The sequence below is a fragment of the Ambystoma mexicanum genome, chromosome 5p, assembly GCF_040938575.1.
Source record: "Ambystoma mexicanum isolate Mex_15411 chromosome 5p, UKY_AmexF1_1, whole genome shotgun sequence".
Taxonomy (NCBI): domain Eukaryota; kingdom Metazoa; phylum Chordata; class Amphibia; order Caudata; family Ambystomatidae; genus Ambystoma; species Ambystoma mexicanum.
Genome location: NC_090930.1, coordinates 413,450,990 through 413,477,424, shown reverse-complemented (window position 1 = coordinate 413,477,424; position 26,435 = coordinate 413,450,990). Strand labels below are relative to the sequence as shown.

The following is a 26,435-nucleotide window of genomic DNA, read 5'->3' as shown; positions in this document are numbered from 1 at the left end:
ATTCAGCATGGAGCTGCCACCAGCCCATACCCTGCTCTTTGGGCTTCACACAGGTGCCCAAAAACATACACTAGGGGCACAGGGTTGTACCCCCACCCATGGGTTCCATAAGGGTATCCCATGGGTCTGTACACCAAACCAAAAGAGAGCTGCACCGCCAGGAGTCCCACATGAACTCCTGCGCAGAAAGAACGACGGAACGCACGATAAAAAGCAGTAAAAGACAAGGATACGGAGGCCCTGTCCCTCCGATGCATTTCCAGCATCACATTGCTACCGAGCTAGGTTCTCACTATGAAATTATATTCTTATAATACATCACGGGTGTCTGCTCTCACAATCTGAGTTACCATTATTTTGACAGAAGTATAGTATGATCTATACGATACCTTAAAGGGGATAAGGCGAAACATTAAGTACAAAGAAATGTCCTTAGTTATCATTGTGAAGGCCGCATGAATGAGACACAGACAATGCACTGAAAGTATGGGCTACAAACATTTGTTAGAATAAAGAAGGTTGAAAAAGGCCCATCTTGCCCTAACTAAGTTCCCTGCATAAATACAACTAAGGGTAGTCTGTGTCAGGAAGTCCAAAGCAAATGTGTGTCCGTGTCCAAAACCTATACTTGCCCTCACACCTTTTTGTATACAATATGTAGGGATGTCAGCCTCAAGTGTTAACATAAAACTTCATCAAGCTCTTGGTCAAAGGGTTCCTTTCCCCAAGCTTTCAAGTTTTTCAACAGTTTCAACGCAACACGATTCCTTGGAATCCTTCCCCGCTCTTCTGTCTTAGTTATCTTTCACCAATGTCATAACGTTCAACTCCTTACTTTCACATCACACAAGGTTTCCTTTTAGAATCAAACACAAGCTTCTTTGTGGTGCTTTAAGTGGCTTTTCCATGAAGGGGTGTACTCGGTTTAGGCAAAGTTGTTGGACCATGCGGTCCACTCTTTACAGGTCACACAACCAACACACATCCCTTGCTTCTTCTTCATAGGCACGTTGATACTGTCTCATCTCTACAGTGGTGTTTTGACTTATACTCTCTCCACATAATTATGCCACCATTCACTTGTTGCACTTGCTCACGCTATCATAGCCAATGCTTGTTCTCTCAAGCTACACAGTTTGCAATTATATCCTTGTGGCTCTTGCCAAAGTTTGCACAGTTCCTTTATTTTGTGTGACTACACAAAGCAACATCTATTCATAACGGTATTCAATGTGGTTGCTTTCATTCAAATTGGTTTTCAAGTTCACCTCTGCAGCGGATCTCTGTGGCTCTGCTCCCACCAACGATGCGTCTCTCGCAGCTCGGGACTCAATCAGCAGCTTCTCCTGCTCATGCCGGTTTCTCTTCTGTACTCAGCTATGTGGAGTATTTTTATCCACGCCACTGCTCCACACTATACCCCTTTTGCCAATGGGAAAAATAACTGCCAAAAATGGAGGCAATAACCGCTGTGTGCACTGAATCTTCAAAATTGCGCATGGTCCATAACCACCAGCTGCACGCACTGCCACATACACAGGCAAAGTGGTGTAAAAGCAGGAATCACTGCTGTCATCTGTCATCTGCTGTCATCTGTTATTTGAAACAAGGCCACAGAAGTGGTAAAATCCGAAAATGCCCTTAAACACAGCTCTCTAATCAATGGCATCCTTCAAAGTGCTGTTTTGGTGCTAAATTCTGTCATCTTTCCAGTGAAGTATTGGAAGGAAAAGGATCCTGAAACCATGGATTCTTCAGGCAGTCAGAGAAATCCAGGCATCACTGACTGACAGCTACATCACAAAATTAGCTGTCAAAACCCAGTTTAACTGTAGTTTCTTTTCCTGAACAATTGCAAAATCCACTATTTCAAGCATGTTTGTGAAGGGCAAATTCTTTTAAAAATGGTGAAATCCTTTATACCCTGTGCTTATATTTTATATGGGAAATGAGAAGATTTTAATCCAAGAGATCAGTCTGAAACCAATCCACAATGTAATTCTGATCTGACAGCCTGGCCTGGGAAAACTGACATCTTTGCTTAACACTCCCTTGAGAACAGGAAGGCTAATGGCTGTTAATGGTTTCCACATAATCCCAACAAGTCACACAATGGGGCCACATTGGACATTTGTCTGCGGGCTGAAGAAAGAACAAAGGACAGGCTGATGCATTGACCTCTGCAAGGAGGGACAGGATGTGGAGGAGGTTTCTCAGTGAACTTCAAAGGACTGGAGAGCTGCTGCTGGAAGGGGAGGTTACAGAGGAGGACTGATGTGAAAGCCTTATGTTGATTAAAACATTGAAAACTCTTTAACAGAACAACCTACAGAGGGATAAACCTGAAACTTGGTAGACATTAAACTAATTTCAGCCTTGTGATTTGAAGACATTAAGGAAACTTGTACCATGTAAGGAACCAACGTTATGAAAAATGTTTGATTGTGGCAAAACTATTAAGGTGGCAAGCTAAAAATTGTATGTACATGATCCACTGATCAGCACCCCGAGGAGTATCAAATTAGAAATGATTAATCCAAAGTGTTATGGGTAAAATTGATAAAAATCTATAGAATGACCAATACAGCTCTTACAAAGATGGGAATTGAATGTGGATGTAGACAATCGAATATGAAATGTGTGTCCAATTTTATGAGGGTACATAATGGTAGAAATGTACATTTGTGCAAAAGTATGTTTTGGGTAAAAATCCAGGTGGGAGTTCCTAAATCCTGTCATAAGATGACAGCTCTGTGCAAGCTGCCAATTAAAACAAAGCACATGCCTGCAGCCACTTGCAACTATATGGGGGTGTGTTTTGAAGTTCTGCCCATGCCATAAAATGTGTAATAGATAAATATAGGAGTTTGAATACACGTAGACACACTGCTTCCAGAACACACACTGCTTCCAGAACACACTGCTTCCAGAAGACTGATTCCAGAACCCATCTAGATGTCCGTGCAGCACCTTAACTTTTCAACTTGTAGCTGACTCCAGAATTCTTGAAAGATCCAGATTTCTTTGTAGAATCCAGACTCTAGCATTGCAATCTCATTGCTAGCCTGACCCAATTGCAAACATCCCAAACTTGAAGGGATTTAATTCTGAATCAGCTTGGCTTGCTACCATTAAGGCGGGCCCGCTGAAAACTTGCATCTGCTATCTACCGGGTCCAGTAACCAGAAGGGGCCCTTCCAAATCAAGTCTGAGGTGCAGTCCAAAATTGACCAGAACCACGCCGCTGATGCAAATCCCTCCAGAGGTGCCTTGTTGCAGGTAGACCTGATCCACCCAATGACCAGAGCTGGCGGTCCAATTTAATCACAAGGGACTGTAAGTATAAATAGGAAGAACAGTGACCCACAGTATATCTGCATTGTGTTATCCCTATCTCAACCCATTCCATCTTTAATTCAGAAGTCCATGTTAGGCAGAATCCTGTGCAGTGCCCTTAGGGACCACTACACACAATTAAGACTACAAATGGCAATACAAGTTCACCTTTGGTACAAGCCTGTACTACACTGTTAAAGTAGTAGCAGTAGTGGAGCAGCCAGACCAGACTTATCTGAAGAGCAAATGAGCAGTAGTAGAGATTACGCCAAGGACTACAATTACTGTGACTCAAGTAAACACTGACTCAAGGTTTTTGGTTAAAAAGTAAATGTACATTTATTTTTTAAACCATCTGTTCACAAAACACTTCACTTCTATTAAATCGAAACTACGCGTAAAATACACTACACACAACCAATTCACTTTGTGCAGAACAACTCAAGGTAAGTACCTTATGATTTGATGGACCAGTGTTGTGAAACAAAAGACGTTACCGGGAATACATATGCGATCACTTTTTGACAGTAATGACAGTTCGGTCTTACTAAAGATACGCATATCCGTGGAAAGAAATGTTACCGGGGTAAAAACACATTTAGCACCTGAGTTAACAAAATAGAGTTGGGGGCAAAACTCATAAGCAATACTTTTGTCAAGGCAGACAGAAACAGAGAACACTTGCTGATGGGAAGATAAGTCAATAGGCCTGTGCCAATGTCAAGTGTAACAGGGTTCCTGTTGTCAAGGATCACACAGTCAGTTCAAGATTCAACGTTGCCAGGAGTACTTGGATATTGTCAACAGAGGAAGCAAAAGTTATAAGTGGGAAGGAAGACAAGGGCAAGCCCTGGGTGAGGAGAAAAGGGTTCACCCTAGTTCCACAAAGCTGGACACAGTACCTTATTCTTTGAAGAAGCTGGTGCCACGGCATTTGTTCCTGGTAGCTTCCTGCAGACTCACAGTTCCTGGAGCTTCAGTCGTGAGGACAAGAAGGAGGACGTCTGGAGTGAGCTGCACTACCCAGGGATGAGGCCAGCAGCAGCAGCGGTGAATAAAAGGTGCTCTCCTTTAAAACAGGAGAAGCTCTTCAGATGGCTATCCGGACCACGACAGCAGTGTGCAGCGATTTCAACCACAAAGAGGATCCTCTGACTGTGGAAGATGAGCTGGTTGACTCCACCAGGCTCAAGGGAAGAAGACTCCGGACTGGATCTTCTCTGGTCGTTGAAGGGTAGATAGCTCAGGACTGCATCAGGGCTTCACCGGGACTCGGTAGTTGCAGCAGCCGTCTTCTTCTCCGCTTCTCTTTTGTTCCTTGTAGTTCCAGTGGCTTCTCTGACTTCCAGCCCAATAGTCCTGCCTTTTATCCGAAAATCCCCCATTCAGTCAGCCTGGCTGTCAATCATGCAGCAGGGGGGTTGTCCAGCCCGGATAACCACCTCAGCCAATCATGGCAAAGTATGACTTGGGTTTCCTAGGATACCCTGTGCAGGGGGTGACTACACCCCTCCCTCACATACAGCCCACCTAGACACCGAGGATCCAAGAGGAGGGCTTCTTTGCAGAAGCTCGCCAAAAGACGGTGAACAAAGAAGGCAAACCTGGTTTGCCGCGCAAAGTAAAACACAAGAAGGACTTTAACAAAAAGAAATGGCGAATAAACCCGACCGGAGCCAAAAGAAAGAGTATTTGGTCAAGCAGGTTTATGTTCAAGGCTAATATAATAGCCTGGAACAATACCACGTTTATATAGTAAAATCGCAGTACAAAAGATAGGGTAGATACCACTGCCACCAGCCTAGTCTAAATGTTAAAAGAGCAAAACAAAGCTCAGAGAGGCACAGACAAAAAGGGATAGGCATTAACCCTTTCCAGTACTCCATGTAAGATTGGGTGTACTGGGTCTGTAGTTTTAAATGACTACATAAAGTAAATGACACTTTACCTGTTTCTGGGGGACAGTAGTCAGCCCGAGAAAAATGGAGTCAGTGGGAAGTCTCAAAGACAACCCTGTGTCACTGCACTGAAGGTGCTGTGTAACGCACACAAAAAGGTGGGTCTCATGGAGTGGTGTACTCCAGAGCCCAAGATCACACAAACAGTAGAAATACACATGGCAAAACACATATAAGCGTGGGAAAAAGGCTCACACTCTTACCAAGTGGAAAAAATAAACTCCAGAAATCCAGCAAAGCTGCTGGGGGACTCACTAGGTGAGGGAAATTAGCCATAGAATGAGAATTCTCCCTAATACTCCAGTATTGTTAGAATCTTTTTTGCTCTGATTGTCTTACCTGTGTTCCAAAACCATACCTCCCTAGTGATTTTGAATAACTAAAGTAAATCCCAGGAAGAAGTAGAGTATCCACAACAAGACTGGTTACGCTGATCACGTGGCTGTAAAATCCATCTGTGGCATTCTCTTTTTCATAAGAAAAATGTGTACTTCCTATTGGTAATAGAAACTCCCGTCCCCTGCACACCATTCAAGAGTGGAAAGAAAATTTTCCAAACAAATCTCAATATTTTCAGTAATTTCAAATATTCGATATATCACTCTTTCAAGAAGTTATTTCGCCACAATCAACGTAAACAAACATTGAAAGTAAAGTTCAATCAACAAATTTTCACCCTGAAGGTATTAGTTTTTTTACTGAAGATATTTATCAAAATTGTACAAAATAATATTGTTTTTTCTTTTGAGTTCAATTCACTCAAGCCATTGTAATTCAACAAATAACCAAAAGTAATTTCTTTCAACAAATTCAACAAAATTCAGAAGAATTGATACGAATTTCTAACAGATTCAAGGGAGTCAAGACTGTTAAAAAATAGGTTTCTAAAGTACATTTCTACACAAATTTCTAAAAAAGGGGGGATAGTAATGAGCTCAACGCGTTTCGAGAGATTTGCCTCTCTTCTTCAGGAGCAATGACTTACTGCTAACTAGTACAGTAGTCACTAATTTCAACAATTATTCATAATAATTTCAAAATGATACTTCAATGTGGAATGAGAACAACATCCCCTTTTTTTTATTCTCGCATGTTGCATAATGTTGTAGGGTGATTTTTTGTCCTGTGTATGGATGCCTGATTGTCGTACCACATGCCTGAGCATCACCACACAGGGATAAAGCAGGCGATTTACAGGAACATTCATAACCATAAAAATGGAGGCTGTGGTATAAATTACATCACAGAGAAAGCAATGTTGAAGAACTTAATTGAATGTAAGAGCAACACTAATGTAAATTACATTGTGATTTGATGGAAAGACGATCTAAATCTTCCAAGCTAGGGCAGTGGGGGTGGGAGGGGTACTCGGCCAATCCTCGGAGCAAGGGAGAGTCAGAAGACTCTTCTGAGCGCCACAGGTCTCAAGAGACTAGGCCCCCACATTCTGCAAGCCATTCCCAAGCTCGCAGAATCAGGGAGAGCCTAGAGGTTCAGATAGCCACCTCCTGTAGCAGTGCCTCGGAGTCAGAGGAGGAGTGGACAAGGGTGACCAAGACTGAAAAGGCCAACAAAATTAAACGCGCCCTACCTAAAGATCCCCTGGAACAAATGAAGGCCATTAGAAGTGTCATAACTCCCTATCATAAAAATGGCAAATACTCAGTTTGGGAGCACCTCGAGTTATATGAGCAAATGATGGATACTTTCCACCTGAAAGATAGCCAGAGTTGCATTCAGTATGTCAAGTGGACATTTTCCCCTGAATACTCCAGCTTCTTTGCGGGGCTGGAGGATCAGAACCACTCAAGATGGTCCACCTATAGGACGGACATCTTAAAGCATTTTTCCATACATAGGAACCCTCAAGAGGCCCGCAAGGCGGCCTACAATCTACAATGTGGGGAAGACCAGGCCCCACAAGAATTTGTACAAGAGATAAAATGTACCTTTGCGCAGACCACCAGGAGGGTGCGCACAGACAGTAGGGAGTTCATTAATACCTTCTTCATGCACTCCCTAAATACATCATGACCCAGCTGGTGAAGGACTTTCATGAGAAGAGGAAGTGCAGAAACCGGTAGAGAATAAAAGTACAAATAAAAACCCCAAACCAATCAACACCCTTGCTGCTGCTAAGGTGGCAGAGGTGAAGGTTGCCCCCATTTTAGATCTGGAGATGGGGCTAGGGCCTAAAAATATTCCTGTGCAAAATCCTTCCAACCGAAGACGCAGAAGGCCCTCGGGCCAATCCCAAATAGGTAGTCAGGGAGGTAACCCCACAAATAGGACCCCTAACTTCCCTGACTATATCAGCCCCTGTTACAAGGGCAGAAGACCCATCCTGGGCTATGTGTGGACTCCAAGAACAGAGAGATAGAGGGTGCACACACACAGTTTTATAATTCAGAAGTAACAACTTTAAAGAAAAAGTTATTAATTACTTATGGGTGCGGGGGAGGAAAAGTGTCCCTGGCACAGGGATACCTAGATATACACAGAAAGAGAAAAGAGGATCCAAACTGGAACCCTCACGTCCCCTGCACACCTCTGTACTGTGTCAATAAGGCGTCTTAATATCAATTCAAGGAGGATTATGTGTCAGTCCACATTTGAGGATAACAGAGGACAAGCAACATTTAAATCAGAGTTAGTAATGCAGTCAATTCTTTGAGTGTAAAAAACAAGTGTTCTTTTATTCCAAACGCAGAAGCCATAGAGGATTTAGTTCAAGTCCTAGAAGTAGTCAAAAAACCCTACAGAGGTGGTGACTACCAGACAATACTCTCTCATCGAGCGAAATATTGGATCCATACAATGAACACACTACTCGCTAGGGGTCTTAATGATGAATTTTCATTGAAATGCTTCATTTAAAGAGGCTCTTAATAATCCATTTTGCTCCTTCCCTCCAATCGGGCTCTTTATATGTATTGTCCATCTTTAGCAAAATGTATATCAAGAGTATTTACATTGGAGTACTGTCTATGAATGCTACTAGGCTATAACGCTGTCAATGTAACTTTGCAGATAGCAATCGATCAACTGAATGCAAGAAACTCATTATCTTGTGGAGATTTCATATCTAACAGGCAGTGTTCTGTGATATCAGCTTTATTATTTCTGTATTTTGTAAATCCATAGCCAATCAACCACAACCCAAATGGTATGACCTTGCCCACCAGGCAATTTGATTCCGATCACCTCTCTGTAGTTTTATTCCGTCACTATTAACCACTCTTCGGCACGGGTTTAACACTCTAAAATGGCCGCCGCTTTATACAAGCTTTGTCAAGCGGTACACTCTCTGAGTCCTAACGCGAGTCCGTCGTTTGTTTTGACGAACCACGCATTACATGAATACATGCAAGAGGGTCCTCCACTTCTCTGGCAGCGTCCCTCACATAGCAACCATCTCCATCGATATACGCATACTCCTCATTGGGATGTGTGAGACGCACTGGTTATTCACTGGATGTCGACCATAATCGCTGCTTCTGGAAACCGATCCACGTTCTTCCGACAGTAAGTTCCCACTCTCCTACACCATTTCTAACCAGGGGAGAACTTTCTCTTTTTAATGGCTGTATAATCTAACGCACAGCATTTTCGGGCTATCCGCGGATTCCGACACTATGCCCTAGCAGGCATCTGTACAGTGATCACACGTTACTTATGTAATACCATCGGACAGAATCCAGATCGTATGCTGCATTCGGCACCCTTTTGAGAGGAAAGTGATTGTACGCCGCATTTGGCATCCATCTGATAGGACCCGAAGGTACCTACACAGATGCTCTCCCAGCCAGGGTGAGTGCTTACCTTTAAGTTGGTCTCACCTTTTTTGTTTCCATATTGTTACCACTCTGTTCAACCAACCATACTGATTACCCACATTTCTTTATTGCAGCACACTGGTATCCCTCTTTCCGTTGGCTTGATTTAAAACTCAGTATCCTATTATATACTCTGTTAATACAGAGCCACCTCCAAACGCTATAGCGCTAAGGATTCCTCTAGTCATGGTGAGCATATTTTCCGCCCTTCTCCATAGCATGCATTTGCATTGCCCACTTTGCTTTACCCAGTCATCTGTGATTCCTCTGAATTTAGACCAATTGGCCATTGGTTGTTTTGGTTGTTTGTGGCTTTGGATATAATTCAATCATAATTGTGAAACTTCATTTCTACTATGGTTTCTTTTGTCAATGTAACCATTGAGAGACTGTTCTTGTGATTTTACTGCCAGAAGATAACAATTTGTCTGTAAACATTTAGTAGGTTCTGGAAACTATCTAGTAGCAATTGCATTCTGATTTTGCCTTTATTTTCTCTACACTGCTTTCATTTAGTTCTTGTACATGATCTCTGGCTCATGAAGAAGAGAAGATACTTCTCGAAACGCGTCAGCCACCCTCAATGAACTAAATCCTCTCTGGCTTCTGCGTTTGGAATAAAAGAACACTTGTTTTTACACTCAAAGAATTGACTGCATTACTAACTCTTATTTTAAATTTTGCTTGTCCTCTGTTATTCTCGAATGTGGACTGACAACATAATCCTCTTTTAATTGATATTAAGGTACCTTATTGACGCAGTACAAAGGTGTGCATGGGACGGGAGGGTTCCAGTTTGGATCCTCTTTTCTCTTTCTATGTGTGGACTCCCCTGGCCCAAGGCGGGGGATCCAACCAGGTAGCTGGAAACCCATGAAACTTCCCTCCTCACTCCCCCTAGGAGGGCACTAATCCCTCAAATGCCAGGTTGAGTTTCTTTCCCCGGCCCCGCCAAACATCAACCCCCAAAACAACCCTTCTTTCTTTCCCCATTTTCCTGAGCCCAGACAGCCCAATCCGGGAGAGGAGAGGCCAAGGGTAGAGGGGTGAGAACCCAAAAAGTGGGGCCCTCCCGTCCCCTGCACACTGTTTACTGATGCCACATAGGGCCTTCAAATATATGGATATAGATATATAACAGCAGTTTGTTAGTTGAGCATATAACAATTTATTTGGCAAAGAGGAAAACAAAATTTGCCAAAAGGCACATTCTGTTGTACAAAGTAATTCGTGACGTTTAACATATTAAAACAAATTGCGAAGAAGCAATAAATGATGGAGAGGTGATGCTGTCCAATTGTGGAGTGGCCGACGCGTTTCGAGGGTAACCTCTTCTTCATAAGGGCCCAATTGAACTGTTGACAACATTTCAAGGAGACAAAAAGTAAAATCTTTTATTTTATTTCCATAACAGTCAAGGACTGACTGACAAGCTGTACATAACTCGGGATGCTAGCGAGATGGTGAAGAGCAGAATACTGGAGATCTAGTATGGTGAAAAGAGTGAACTAACAGATCAAAGAGAAACACTCTATACTAATAGCTAAACACATAACAAAGGAGATGTATTGTGTGAGATCCACCTACATGGTGGGATCTTTTGAAAATGGCGTGATGAAGAGTCAGACAGATCGAGATAAGCCAAAAGCGGTAGTGGGTTCTAAATAACAAGGACCACCCTTGAATAGTGAAAAAGCTGAGTCAATATGGGGAGCGTGTTTAAGAAAAAACCATACCCCTCCTGTGGACGGAGAAAGAATAACTCCAAAAGAGCGCTACTGAATAAAATAAATAATACTTAAAATAAACCGGAATTGGTTTTGAAGAATGCACTCACTCGAGTTGCGGGACGAGTAGCCAAGGCAACAGGGGCATCCGTGTGGTCAACAAGTATTCGAAACAATTATACGATGCAGGGCATCTGCAAAGAGACACGTACTGCTGGCACCTAAGTGGGGACATATACATTTCTGTTATACTGGAGAGAAATGAACCTGGGGTCTCCCAACCGGGCAAAGGGACCCAAGTAGCGGTAGCTTACCTGTACAGTGCGGGGAACACTGTTAGTGGAAACTGAAACCGGCAGGCAGTGGCTCCGCGCGGTCGTAACCTAGGGAACGAGCTGTGCTGGGGACACGCCGTCAGACGTAGAAAGGAAACTAAATGATAAACATAGAAAAGGGCATAGAAGCCGGTGAGTGAGGAATATGGAGGCCATCATGCAATGGCGCATAGTGCAAGCGTACTCATAGGGACTGACCAGAGATCAGGATAAATAAGAAAAGTAGAGTTAATATGTTCCATAATGAAACATAAGAATTCTGGTGTTCACCATCGCAACGCATTTTATAATTTTGGTTCTAATGGAACAGAAATTTGTGAATAGTACAATAATCGTTACAGTCATGATAGATAACACAAATGGTACATGCAGTTTACTCTTAATAGTCCAAAACAAATCATGTAGAGTCATGAGGCTACTCATTATATAGTGAGACAAGTATAATTCAATGGCAAGGGGATAAAAGATTGCGATGTAGCCTATTACTCATACAAGGTTCGAACGAATGGAGAGATGGTTCAATTGGTCATTCGTGAACAGGTGCAAACATTTAAGTGAATATAGGCAAGTCAAACATAGGAAAATACAGTTCCCTTGAAGAAAACATCAAAGTCACAACACTTGTAATGACAAAGAAAAAAAATTTTTTTTAAGGTCCGGGATACTGACACTTGTGTATAGTAGTTGGCGATGTAACATGTGAGTTTCACAATTCACTATAGAAAGCAACTCAAAGAGAATTCATCATTCAGACCCTTAGGTTGCAAAGTGTCAAGTGTGTGGATCCAGTACTTCTCTCGCTGTGACAACAGGGATTGGTAATTGCCACCTCTGTGTGGACGTTTGACAATTTCTATGACTTGAAATTTAATTTGTGCAATCGTATGTTGGAATTCGATGAAGTGCCTTGCCACTGGGGATCTGAGATTCTTACATCTGATGGTGGATTTGTGTTCTGACCATCTTTCTTTGACGGGTCTTGTGGTTTGTCCTATGTATAATTTACCACAGGGACATTTCAATGAGTAGATGACACCTGCGGAGAGGCAGGTGGAAAAGTCTCTGATCTTGAATTTCTTCCCAGTTTGTGGGTGAGATATCGTTTCACCTTTTATAACATTGTTACAGTTCGTACAGTTCAAGCAGGGAAAGGTACCCTTCTTTATGGTACTCAGTACAAGTTGTTTGTCTTTAGGAGGTCTTTCCGCTCTCACTAGTTTATCTTTGAGATTATGTCCACGTTTAAAGGCCATCATTGGTGCTTTGGGAAATAATTTCAGGAGAGAGGGATCATTGTGTAGTATGGTCCAATTTTTACGCAGAGTTTTGCTGATTTGGAAACTCTGTCGTGAGTACTTTGAAATGTAGAGTAGCGGTGTGGACTTGTCCTTGACTTTAGGGATGCGTAGTTGTTCCTTCGTGAAGGTCTCTGATCTGTTGCGGGCTTCTCCTGTGATAGTATCTGGATACCCCCTAGATCCAAATCGTTCAACTAGAAATGAACATTCTGAGTCAAGGCCTGCTGGGTCTGAGATAATTCTCTTCAATCTTAACATTTGACTGAATGGTAGGCTTTTGAGCATGGGTGGATCTCACACAATACATCTCCTTTGTTATGTGTTTAGCTATTAGTATAGAGTGTTTCTCTTTGATCTGTTAGTTCACTCTTTTCACCATACTAGATCTCCAGTATTCTGCTCTTCACCATCTCGCTAGCATCCCGAGTTATGTACAGCTTGTCAGTCAGTCCTTGACTGTTATGGAAATAAAATAAAAGATTTTACTTTTTGTCTCCTTGAAATGTTGTCAACAGTTCAATTGGGCCCTTATGAAGAAGAGGTTACCCTCGAAACGCGTCGGCCACTCCACAATTGGACAGCATCACCTCTCCATCATTTATTGCTTCTTCGCAATTTGTTTTAATATGTTAAACGTCACGAATTACTTTGTACAACAGAATGTGCCTTTTGGCAAATTTTGTTTTCCTCTTTGCCAAATAAATTGTTATATGCTCAACTAACAAACTGCTGTTATATATCTATATCCATATATTTGAAGGCCCTATGTGGCATCAGTAAACAGTGTGCAGGGGACGGGAGGGCCCCACTTTTTGGGTCCTCTTCTATTTTCTCTTTTCTGATTTAGGCTTTGTGCCAAGGCCTTTTTTCCTCCCCCGCACCTTTAAATTCTTAAACCAGCTCTTCTGTACATATAATGATGATTTGAATTTCTATATCAATTGTTACCAGGTGTGCACCACTGTCAGCATTTTTGTTTTCTCCAAGGGTAGAGGGGTACCAGAACTATCCCAACCCAAGGGTATTATGGGAGAAGGGACAGTTACCCTTCCCATGATCAACCTAGGATGGACCAGAGACCCCCGTGCCAGCCAGAGCGGGTGTCCCAACTGGAGCGCCAGGTCCAGAACTTGTCACAGGATCTGGGTCGCATGTTAAGGGCTCAGCAGAACCCACAGATGAGCATGGCGACGCAGAACCCGTCAAATCACCAGTCTGGTACTCCAGATCAATGACGGGGAGAGATCCCTGACAACCCACCGGTTCCCAGGCAGGAGGCACAGGGGGAAGGGGGGTTTAAAGCCTCAGAGGAAGCTTCCTTCCCCACTTGGGAAAAGCCCCTGGAAACCCAGGAACCGGAACCAAAATCTCCTGCCCCCGAAAGTCTGCAACCTAAGGAACAGAGGGCGGGTCAGAGAAATAAAGGGCCTAAAAAGACCCATTTTGTGGAGGAGATTGGAGTCTTCCAATTTGAAGGAGAGGGGTCCTCAGAGGATTCTGGGAAAAGGATCTTCTCCTTCAGGGATGGGAGAACTCCGCCCAAAGAAAAATGGGTCCCGAGAGATCCTAATCAAGACTGGGTAAATGTAGGGACTGAGTTAAAACCGCCCATCAATGAACCCCAGAATGACCAGCCAGAAAATCACCTTGCCCAAACCAATTCTGGTGACTGCCTCCAAAAAAGGGGGGGAGCCCAGAATCAGAACCAGAGGAGCCCAAAACTCTCCCAACATCCAACTGTCCTATTTGTTTTGCAGATCCCCAAGCTCCCACACGGGATCATGCCCAGACCTATTCTGGGGAATGCCTCCAAAAAGGGGGGGGCAGCCCAGAACCAGAGAAAGAAGGGTCCCTAGCTCCCCAAAGCCATTCTGAGGACTGTCTGCAAAAATGGGGGTGACAGCCCCGAATCAAAAAGGGAGGAGCCCAAGACTCCTGAAATCACTGAGTGTGAAACTGTGTGCTCAGATTCCCAAACCACCCAATTTCATTCTGGGGACCGCCTCCTAGAAGGGGGGGCTACCCAGAACCAGCACAAGAGGAACCCCAAACCTCACCAACCACTTCTGTTGACTGCCTCCAGAAAGGGGGGGGCAGCCCAGAACTAGAACAAAGTGAGCCCGAAACTCCCCAAATAGCGGTGTGTCAAAATTCTGTGCCAGATTCCTCAACTCCAACACTGTATCTTGACCCAACTATCCCGGTGTCAGAGTCAGAAATGATCAAATTGACCATCAAGCTTACCAAGAGCACCCATTACCTTTGCCCATTGGAGGAGAATTAAGGTAGATTCTACGCCTCCATCCAAGTGCATGGGCAATGTACAATTCCAGCACTCGTGGACACTGGATTCCAAGCAACTTTGCTGTCAAAGAGGATCTTTGAGCAGCTAAATTCAGGAAGGGGGAAAAGATACTAAATTCCTATCACCCCTCTTCCTCGACAGCTCCAGAACTTTGACGGGAAGGAAATTCCTGTTGAAGGGTCTGCAGAGCTGGAAATTAAAATTGGGCGACACAAAATGAAGCACCCGGTCCTAGTCGTGATGCCAGAGGGAACCCCCTATCTATTAGGGAATGACATCCTCCGCAGGCTGTCTCCCCTAATAGATTGTGTGAATAAGGTACTCTGGACGCAGACTCACAGGCCAATTAAATTAAAACAAAGCGTCAACCATGTTAGTCTAAATGGCACATGCCACATGGTTGAACAAACCCCGGACCAAATCGGGTTCTACTTTCAAAACAATGACATACCCGACGTCCGAGTCATAGCTGTTGGACAACTGGTGAAGAGAACTCCTCTCCATTTCTGCAAATCAGCCTCTCTTCCAGTCTCAAGTGACACTCCACTCTGGAAGGGGATACATTGAAATTTGATACTAATGTACAATCCGGAAGTCCCAATCCATAGCTAAAATTGATATCAAACCAGCACAAAACTTAGCTGGCTTTCTGCAAAAGGGTGAACAGCTCTTCCTCCCGATTCAGTTAAATGACGGCAAGGAGTCTGTCCTTGCCCGAGTTGACTTGAATAGCGAAGAAAGCTTCATCAGCGAAGTATTATCAAAGCAAATCCCAAAAGACCAGACCCTGCCCGCCGTAGAGTCAGTGCAGCAATGGGTATGGGGCCTGGAAACGCCACGCTCCAAACATCCTGTGCTTAGCCGTTGCATGATCAAAATTTCTAGGGATGACAAAAAAAATGGTACATACTTGTTGGGTTGTGCAAGGTGTTCCTTCTGCCTTTTATATGAGCACTGACCTCCTCAACCAACTCGATCAATTTGGACCCCAGTTATTGCCAAGCCTGGTCCCAACTGGAGAGTAAATCTCAGGGTCCTGGCAAACCTAAATTAAGCCTTCCGGTAGGCACTAGTGCTACGGTAGGTATGGAATTTCAGAAATGGAGGAGAGGTGAACATCCCAGGCCTCACCTACAGAATCCACCTGTTAAAACGATTAGTAAACATAGGCGGGGAATATTGTAAATTATATTCAATGAATGTATCCGCCCCACTACACCCCTCGGATTAGTATTGGGGACATTTCCATAACCATGCTACGTTCTGTTTTCTAGCATTGGAACTAAAACTCATCTAATCACCAAGAAGGACTCCTCAGGGACCAGAAAAAGAACCAAGAGCACGGAGTGCCGCTCCACACTCCCAACCAGAACCAGCAAGGAGAGTGGGTCGCATCTATCGCTGATGGGAGAAGCAACTGGATTTTTCACATGGTCTGAAAGAAAAATAATACCACTTGCCCAACTCCCCCAGGACTGGATATCAAGAGGGAGTCTGGGGGGGGGGGGTATGTGGAGTATTTTTATCCATGCCACTGCGCCACACTGTACCCCTTTTGCCAATGGGGAAAAGAAACTGCAAAAAATGGAGGCAATAAACGCTGTGCGAACTGAATCTGCCACTGAATCTGCAAAATTGCGCATGGTCCATAACCACCAAAGAGCTGCACGCCCTGCCACCTACGCAGGCAAAGTGGTGTAAAAGCAGGAATCACTGCTGTCATCTGTCATCTGCTGTCATCTGTCATTTGAAACAAGGGCACAGAAGAGTTCAAATCTGAAAATGCCCTTAAACACAGCTCTCTAATCAATGGCATCCTTCAAAGTGCTGTTTTGGCGCTAAATTCTGTCATCTTTCCAGTGAATTATTGGAAGGAAAAGGGTGCTGAAACCATGGATTCTTCAGGCAGTCAGAGAAATCCAGACATTGCTGGCTGACAGCTACATCAGAAAATTAGCTGTCAAAACACAGTTTAAATGTAGTTTCTTTTCCTGAAAAATTGCAAAATCCACTATTTCAAGCATGTTTGTGAAGGGCTAATCCTTTTAAAAATGGTGAAATCCTTTATACACTGTGCTAATATTTTATATGGGAAATGAAAAGATTTTAATGTCCAAGAGCACAGTCTGAAACCAATCCACAATGTAATTCTGATCTGACAGCCTGCCTGGGAAAACTGACATCTCTGCTTAACATTTCCTTGGGAACAGGAAGGCTAATGGCTGTTAATGGTTTCCGCATAATCCCAACAAGTCACACAATGGGGCCACATTAGACATTCGTCTGCGGGCTGACAAAAGAACAAAGAACAGGCTGATGCATTGACCTCTGCAAGTAGGGACAGGGTGTGGAGGAGGTTTCTCAGTGAACTTCAAAGGGCTGGAGAGCACTGCTGGAAGGGGGAGGTTACAGAGGAGGACTTTGCTGTGAAAGCCTTATGTTGATTAAAAAATTGAAAACTCTTTAACGGAACAACCTACAGAGGGATAAACCTGAAACTTGGTAGACATTAAACTAATTTCAGCCTTGTGATTTGAAGACATTAAGGAAACTCGTACCATGTAAGGAACCAATGTTATGAAAAATGTTTGATTGTGGAAAAACTATTAATGTGGCAAGCTGAAAATTGTATGTACATGATCCACTGATCAGCGCCCTGAGGTGTATCAAATTAGAAATGATTAATCCAAAGTGTTATGGGTAAAATTGATACAAATCCATAGAATGACCAATACAGCTTTCACAAAGATGGGTATTGAATGTGGATGTAGACAATCAAGTATGAAATATGTGTGTCCAATTTTATGAGAGTACATAATGGTAGAAATGTACATTTGTGCAAAAGTATGTTTTGGGTAAAAATCCAGGTGAGAGTTCCTAAATCCTGTCATAAAATGACAGCTCTGTGCAAGCAGCCAATTAAAACAAAGCACATGCCTGCAGCCACTTGCAACTATAGGGGTGTGTTTTGAAGTTCTGCCCATGCCATAACATTTGTAATAGATAAATATAGGAGCTTGACTACACATAGACACACTGCTTCCAGAACACACACTGCTTCCAGAAGACTGATTCCAGAACCCATCTAGATGTCCGCGCAGCACCTTATTGCAGAACTTTTCAACTTGTAGCTGACTCCAGAATTCTTGAAAGATCCAGATTTCTTTGCAGAATCCAGACTCTAGCAATGCAAACTCATTGCTAGCCTGACCCAATTGCAAACATCCCAAACTTGAAGGGATTTAATTCTGAATCAGCTTGGCTTGCTACCATTAAGGCGAGCCCGCTGAAAACTTGCATCCTGCTATCTACTGGGTCCTTCCAAATACAGTCTGAGGTGCAGTCCAAAATTGACCAGAACCGCGCCGCTGATCCGAATCCCTCTAGAGATGCCTTGCTGCCGGTAGACCTGATCCACCCAATGACCAGAGATGATGGTCCAATTTAATCACAAGGAACTGTAAGTATAAATAGGAAGAACAGTGACCCATGGTATATCTGCATTGCATTATCCCTATCTCAACCCATTCCATCTTTAATTCTTGGAACAGTGTATTTGACCCATTTTTCTTCAATATCGCATAGTAAAAGTTGACCGCGAATTTGCAATTTCAGCCAAAGTACACGTGTCTTTTGCCCATTTCAAAGTGCCTTTTCCATCCCATCCTAATCACAAGTGTGTATTGTTGTTTATGTAATGGCTCATGCATGTTAGGACCTGAATAGTGTTGCTTTCCTTAGAAATGTTCTCCTTTTAAGCATTTTTGACCATTTTGCAGTATTTCACAAAGCCATTTCATCTGTCAGTTTAAAGTGTCATTTTACCAAACGGTTTTCTTTCTTATTTGGGGGAGGGAAGACTGCTATAACTCTAGACATTGTATTTCATTCCTGAAAACCTGCTGGTTACTCACATTGGTGTAGGATTGCTCATTTGTATTTAAACAAAACTTTGCAGGGGGGACATTAACCTAAATGCTTTTTGTGCACAAAACAAACAGTTCTTTTTCCGTGTGTGTTCTATTTTGCCTCCTTATAAGTAAATTCAATTGTGTTGCTTATTTCTGAATTGTATTGTCACCCTTTGGGTGATTGCTGCCCCATATTTATATCTATAGTAAACCGATATGTGATTTGAATATTAAAATAAATAAATAAATATTTACCTTTGCAAACTAGCCTGATTCCTGGTTCAGTGTGACCTGGGGGGGGGGGGGGGGGGCTTATTTTGAGAAAGGTATGATATGAGTGGTATATCATTCAGAATATTGAACTTATAGACAAAAATAAATAAGGGTTTCATTTGCGCACTACATGCTAGGCAAGACTTGGGTGTGTGCCTGATTGAAATCTCTTACAGCTACTGGCCTACAGCTTCTTTTAGCTGCACTTCCCACTGCATACACTCTGCATTTTCTCTGATTCCTCAAGCACTACGTCTGCCACGCTGCCTTCTCAGAGAGGTCTGCTCTCGCACAGCAGTCCCAATTCCTGCTTCCACAGCTGCCTCCAAGTTCTTAAATCTTCCTGCTTTTAAACCTTCCGCCAGGCTAATTGGTCACAAAAACACTAGACCGTTCATTGCTGGTTTAGGAGTTCTGTATTCCTCTTGGTTTCCTCCTCCTTGTCCCAGTACCTAACTGATGTTTTTAAGTGTATCTATCAATAAAGAGATACTGTTTTCCTAGTTGGGCTCTTCCTCGTCCCAGTATATAAATGGTGTGTTTTAGGGAATGAGAGAAAGGAAAAATTGGGAAGGGATTGACAACAGCCTATGAAGGCTTGGGGGACATTGGACACATGGGGAAAAGGAAATGGGGGATACCATGTCTCAGCTAAGGGTACCTCATCCCTACTCCCCAAGTCTCCTCCACCCAGATGATCCTCCCTTGCAAATCCATTCCCAGGGTCCGGATCCAATAGCGACTTCCTTTCCCTGGCAACCTGGGAGGAGGGTATATTGGGGAAAGAAGTGAGGACGCTCTCGGATTCCTCGTAGCATGCAAATGTTTCACCACTGCACATCTGACAAGTGTTTACATCATCCTAATCATACAACATTGATTACACAGAAAGGGGGCGTGGCTAACTAGCCATGGAATAGGACGTGCCTTCTCGTGCAGCTCCTGCTGATCCGACACTGATCCTGGACAGTACGCCTGAAAAATAACTTATGCGATCCAGAAATGAAGATATGGTCATCTGAATAAGTACCCTGCAGCAATCTCGAAAAGCAAGTGAATCGTGCCTGGTACCCGGGAGGAAATGGAATTCTAAGTATGCAGAAGATGGATATAGCCCTACTGCAAGAAACGCATCTGACGCGAAACAAGATGGAGATGATTGGGAAGAAATGGAAGGGGACAGTTGTGGGATCGTCCCATTCGGCGTATGCTAGGGGAGTGATTATTTGGGTGGCGCCACACGTCCCATTTCAGCTGCTACAGACGCTGGCTGAGACGGACGGGAGGTTGGTCATAATGAGGGGATTGGTGGAAAACAAGGAGATAAGCGTTGTAAATACATACGCCCCGAACCAAAATACAGCAGCATATTTTACGACATTGTGTAACAACCTCACCATGTGTGTGAGGAGTGCGGTGATCTGGGGGGGACTTTAACTGTGTATTAAACCCTAAGGTAGATAGATCAGATGGGAAAATGGATAGACCTGCCCTAGCTGCTAAAGTGCTGCAGATACTGCTGAATGACCTTGGGTTCGAAGATGCATGGAAGGAGCGACACCCCCAAGAGAGGCAATACTTGCATTATTCTGCCCCGCAGCAGTTACACACAAGGCTAGACTATGTCTTTGTCACACCAGAGATACTGACAGAGAACACGCACGCTGAATATAAATCGAGAGTCCTTTCGGACCACTCGCCTTTGATCCTTGGATGGCAATATCGTCCCCCGAGGGCGAGGATACCGACATAGCGCCTCAGAGCAGAGGCGCTGGGAGACCCCCTCTTTAGGGAGGATATGAGAGAGGAAATTGTTAACTATTTTCAGACAAATACTGGCAGTGTGGACTCGGCGGGCACATTGTGGGAGGCCTTCAAGGTTGTGATGCGGGGGGTAGCTATAGCGAAATCCAAAGGACTGCAAGGAGGGATCCTGACTGATCTGCGGGAATCGGAGGGTGAATTGGAAAGGGCACTAGAGGGAGGATATAACACTAAAGAAGACACTGAAATAAAACTCAGGCTGCAGCAGAAATGTGATGGGCACTGGGAGAGACTGGGTAACCTCAACTACAAAAAATATATAGAGAGACAGCATGCGGGAGGGGATAAACAAGGGAGGATTTTGGCATGGCTATATAAGAGTGAAACCCCTAGACCTATGATTGGAACGATAACAAGAGAAGACGGAAGGGTGGTTGACACTCAAGAGGGAGTTAACCAGGAGTTTGCAGACTATTACGGGCGGCTATATGGAGATGATGGGGAGGATAATCGCGTGACGATTGTAGAAACATTGGAGGACATAGTATTGCCACAGATTAGTGCTGAGGAAAGAGAGGAGCTGGATGCGCCGATCACTTTAGAGGAGTTAGAGGAGGTGGTGAGCCAGTTGCCCACTAGTAAGACCCCGGGGGCTGATGGACTCCCAATTGAATTCTATAAAGCATTTAAAGGAGAGGTGCTTCCCCCTCTGTTGGATATGTTGAATGAGGCACATGAGCTGGGCAGACTGCCAGAGTCACTTAGAGAAGCGATTATAAAACCGCTACCCAAACCTAATAAGTCTGGGCAAAGCTGCGGTTCATACAGACCCCTGTCAATGTTAAATCAAGACAGTAAAATACTGACAAATGTTTTTGGCAAATAGATTGAGGAGGGTCATTGGTAAATTAATACATCCGGACCAGACAGGTTATGTCCCTAATAGGAATATATCTAACAATCTTCGAAGGCTCCACAGAGTCCTTGAATATGGAAACAAGATTGATGGTGAACTGGCAATTGTGTCACTAGACGCAATAAAGGCCTTCGACTCGGTCAAATGGACATGGTTGTTGACAGCCCTGGCTGGCTATGGGATGGGTCCTGGATACTTACAGTGGGCCAAAATGTTATACAGTGAACCGCTAGCCAGAGTTAAAACTGGAGCAGTGATATCGGAAAGGTGGCAACTCCATAGGGGCACCAGACAAGGTTGCCCGTGGTCCCCTATGCTCTACATATTGGCCCTGAAACCCTTAGCGATCTACTTGAGGCAACAGTATGACACGATAGGCATCGCGGTAGGGAGTGAACGACACCTGATATCCTTATATGCAGATGATCTGCTGTTGTATCTGCGACACCCGGAGGAAAACCTCCAATATATTTTGGAGGTTATGGAAAGATATGCGGGGTTGTCAGGTATAGCAGTGAACCCTCAGAAGTCCAGCATGTTCCCATTAGGCGGATATAAAGGGATCCCTTTGAAACAACTGCCGGTGTTACAGATACCATGGGCGGTTGGCACATTTCGCTATCTAGGGATAGATATATACCACACAGTGGAAGAAGAGCATAGGTGCAACACTGAGGTAGCCATTAAGAAAATCGAAAATTGTATGAGGTTCTGGGTAAAGCTGCCTTTAGCAATGATGGGGTGTGGGGCGATGTTGAAGATGGTGGTCCTGCCTATGCTTCTACACTACTTTGGGAACATCCCGTATTGGATACCAAAGAAGTTCTTCACTAGATTGGACAGCATGTGTAGGGACTTCCTGTGGCACGGAACACGGAACAGAGTGGCTCTCTGGAAGCTACAGAATTTTTTTGAGAGTGGGGGTATTAAAATGCCTAATTATGAAGTGTACTATGTAGCAGGCCAGCTGCAATACATGGCCAAATGGCTCTCTGAGGAGAGCACCTCGGAATGAAGGTTGTTTGGTCAAGATTGCGCCCCATTTTACTTAAGAGAAATTATGTGGCTGCCCAAGACAGAGGTGGAGGGGCGTCCCAAGATGATGGTGCTTGGATGGAGGATGTGGCACAGGGCCTGCCAAATGATGGAGAACCCATCCCTGTGTTCCACTCAAGTACCACTGGTTGCACTAGCGGGTGGAGAAAAGCAATTACGGATGATAATCAGAAACCATTGGGAACCGGTTGGGATAGTGACCATGGGAGATATATGGCCAGAGGGGACGATAATAGATTTCGAGATGTTGAGGGAGGAAACCGGGTTACATACAAGCCAGTATATCACGTACCATAGACTGGTGCAGATAATTAAGAAAACTTGGCCTGAATTGGTACTGGAGGAAGAACCAGATGCTACTATTGACTTAATATATGACATAGCAGAGGGGGTGGGGGGGGGCACGAGATATCTAGAATATACGAGATGGTGATGTCCAAAGTGGGGAAGGAGGTAGTACAATTGAGACAAGATTGGGAAGAAGAAGTGGGAGCCCCGATGGATGATGGGATGTGGGAACGAGCCCAGGGGTATCATAGGAATGGGTCGAGGAATGCTAGACTAAAGCAGATACAGCTGTATATCACGCATAGAGCGTATATGGCACCCCAAAGGATATCTAGGTTTAAAAATGCAGGACGGCAAGCATGCCCTAAGTGTGATGAAGAGAATGTGGGCATGGTGTATATGTTTTGGTCATGCTCGGTTATTGAGCGCTTTTGGAGCGAAGTGGCACACAAGCTAGCAGAAAGAGGTATTAAGATCGTGGTGGATACAGTGTGGGCCTGCTTGTTAGGGGGGGTTCCCTAGGCCACAGAAACTTAAGCATGTGAGCAAACTAAAAGACCTGGCATATACACTTGCAAAGAGAAGAATTGCTATGGGATGGAAGACATGCCGCAAACCACGAGTGGAGGTATGGTGGAAGGATCTGCAGAAATGGGCGGAGGCAGAAACTATGGTATGGCAGGAAGCTAGCAATGTAGGCGGGGAGGAGGAGACTGAGATCCTGATGGCATGGAAATTATTAATAGCAGAATTATTTGGGTCAATGCGTGACCCAATGGAACCTATGGAAGAGAACACCCTGGCGCAAGACGCGGAAACAGAGCATTAGAGGAAATGGGCTCGTAACAGGGGTTGGGATATGGAAAGCAGTGAACACAATCAAGCGATGTATAATTGAAATGTTATTGTATGCACTGCAAGTTTGGTTTGTATAGTTTGTTAAATAACTAATGAAAAAACATTTTTTTTAAAACCTTGATTACACATAGATGTGAAACCGGCTCACAAGCGATAGACAACCATTTGGCCCTAAACACAGCTCGCATATGATTGTACTGGAAGAATAGCATAGTATTAGCCCCTACGTTGTTGCTCGAATCAGGGCTATCCTGAAAAATATCCGGTAGGACAAGTAGGCCACCCCATAACCAGAATTTCTATGTCGTCTTGTCCCTTGTGCCACCAACACCAGGAGATGTTCACAATGGTTTCCCTTTCATAAGCACTAACAAGTCCCAGATGAAGGAAGATCTCTTTCCATGCCGCTTCCAACATTACTTAGTCCGATCAAAAGGACAAGAGTCCTTCTAGCGCCAGGCGACCAATGCAGATGTAACTTCAGCGTTACCCAACAATGCCCTCTCGATCTTGACAACCTGTTGCCCTTTAGTGAATGCATCATGCCAGAAGTAGATGCATTGTGCAACCAGCCAGTATAGCTTTAAAGCTGGGGCATCAAGCCTACCATATTCAAAAGGCGTTGCCATCTCCCTCCATTTCATGCTGACCAAGACAGACTTCCAAACAAACTCAGTCATTGTCATCTCCAAGTTTTTATATATGTTTCAATCAGCTAAAAAAGTGACAACCTGTCCATCAACGACATTGGTATACTAGCCCATGTCTCAATAGTTTCACGGTGAAGGCAGTCTTCACTATTTTTACTATAAAGTACTTCCTGATTCATTGATACCAGCGCTCAGATATTTAAAGGATTACCCTGGTCAACGAAAGTCATAAACAAATATGCTGTGTGCTCCTAACCAGCTCAAATGAGGAAGAAAGGGTACCATTTGCGCGTACTCCAGCAGCAGGCTGAGTGTAGAGCAATTTGACCTACGAAATAAACCCCGGACCAGACCCATATTTTCTCATATTTTCAAACAAACAAACAATACCGAAGCAAATGGCTTTGGGGTGTACAATGAGGTTGCCCGCACACCCCTCTGTCCTACAAAGGATGTGCGGGCAGCGCGGCTCCTTGTCCGCATCTAATTCTGGTCAGGACCCCAAAGCTCTGCAAGCGCTTTCTAAGATTAGGCAGTAACTATGTCACTGCATTCAATGTTTGGTGGGAATCGGGTCCCCTGACCCCACGAGTTCGGCTTTATTTGATTATGCTGTCGCTTTGTTTTTGTTTAATGCAATTCAAATAGATAAGTAGTGGCTGATGAGCGACAACATTGCTGTGCCACTTGGATACACACAAGCCACCTATTGCGAGGCAGCCCAGACATATACACCGCCCAAAATAAACAGCCAGAGACCCCAGGCACATTATATCCCGGCATACACTGCTAGAGTAGGCTGTATTTTAATGTGCAGTCCGCATTGTGTTCTTGCAATCTACCCCTGACCACCACCCCTTGGCCAAAGCGCACTGAATCCTTGCACGCTGAATCAGAGGACACGTTATATCCTGAAACACACAAGGCCCAGTGTATCCTGCACCATACCGCACTCATTGGCCATCACACAATGTATCCTAGAACAACTAACCAACCCTTCCTCACCTCCCCACACAGCCTGCCTCCTGAACGCTGACCTATCCAACCTTACTACTACCCAGGGGTGTACTGACCTATAGGGAACCCTGGGCCTCTTCTGTGTGGTATTTCCACATTTTCCCATAGGAAAAGGGCTGGGCTTTCTGAAAATATGTCATATAGGGCCACATTGGAAATTATTTCCGGGGCCTCTTTTGGTGAGCAGTCCACTCCTGCTCCCACCTAAGCCCCAAAACCATTCGGATCACTTTAAAGTGCCCCACATACACAGAATGTATTCATACATTCCAAAATTGTCTGAAATGTGAGTCTGCAGAGGCACAACATTAGTGATAGACACAGTACGAAGGTGCACCGCATTGAACATGCATCTCTTTATGTCTATGTGTACTGTTGTTTGTTTCCAAACACTAACTTAAAAATCTTTGGGCCTCATTTCAAGTTTAGCGGTAAATCCACTGGAATATCACCAAACTCAATCTTACCCCCACTTGGTCCAGTGGAGTTACCATGGGATTACAAGTAGTGATAATTCCCATAGGACTCCATGGGGAAATTTAGCGGCTTTACCGCTGGCGTAATTGCTGTGTGGTAATTCTGATTTTTGGAGGTAAAGCATGAGATTTACCTCCAGCAAACGAGCTGGATGTGAATCTACCACGTTTCCTGTGAAAATTGGCAGATTTATTGCGCAGTCAACCCACCAAAAATCCTCATTTACACTGTGACTTGTTTTTCTGCACCACCAAGCTTGTAATGAGGCCTTTTGTATTTTGTAAGTAGACGGTTTTGTAGGTTCTTCACTTCATGTTCTAATCTTAAATAGTTTCTATTTGGTATTTAGTATTTATTTTTATTTCGAGGTGATGCTGAAAGCCCTGCCCATAAAGCTGAAATTGTCATGGGAATTGATGGTAGGAGAGAG

At 44.0% G+C, this 26,435-nt stretch overlaps 1 protein-coding gene and 1 long non-coding RNA gene across 2 annotated transcripts in view; one reads left to right on the top strand and one right to left on the bottom strand.

The window, feature by feature from the left end:
* Positions 1-26,435, top strand: part of BRS3 (bombesin receptor subtype 3) — a 189,306-nt gene that overhangs the window by 22,111 nt on the left and 140,760 nt on the right. The gene's annotated exons all lie outside the window — the stretch shown is intronic.
* On the bottom strand, positions 10,275-12,250 carry LOC138480977 (uncharacterized). The gene is made up of 3 exons (XR_011274177.1): positions 11,172-12,250; positions 10,968-11,078; positions 10,275-10,485 (listed from the first exon to the last, which is right to left on the bottom strand). It is a non-coding gene; the product is annotated as an uncharacterized lncRNA (long non-coding RNA).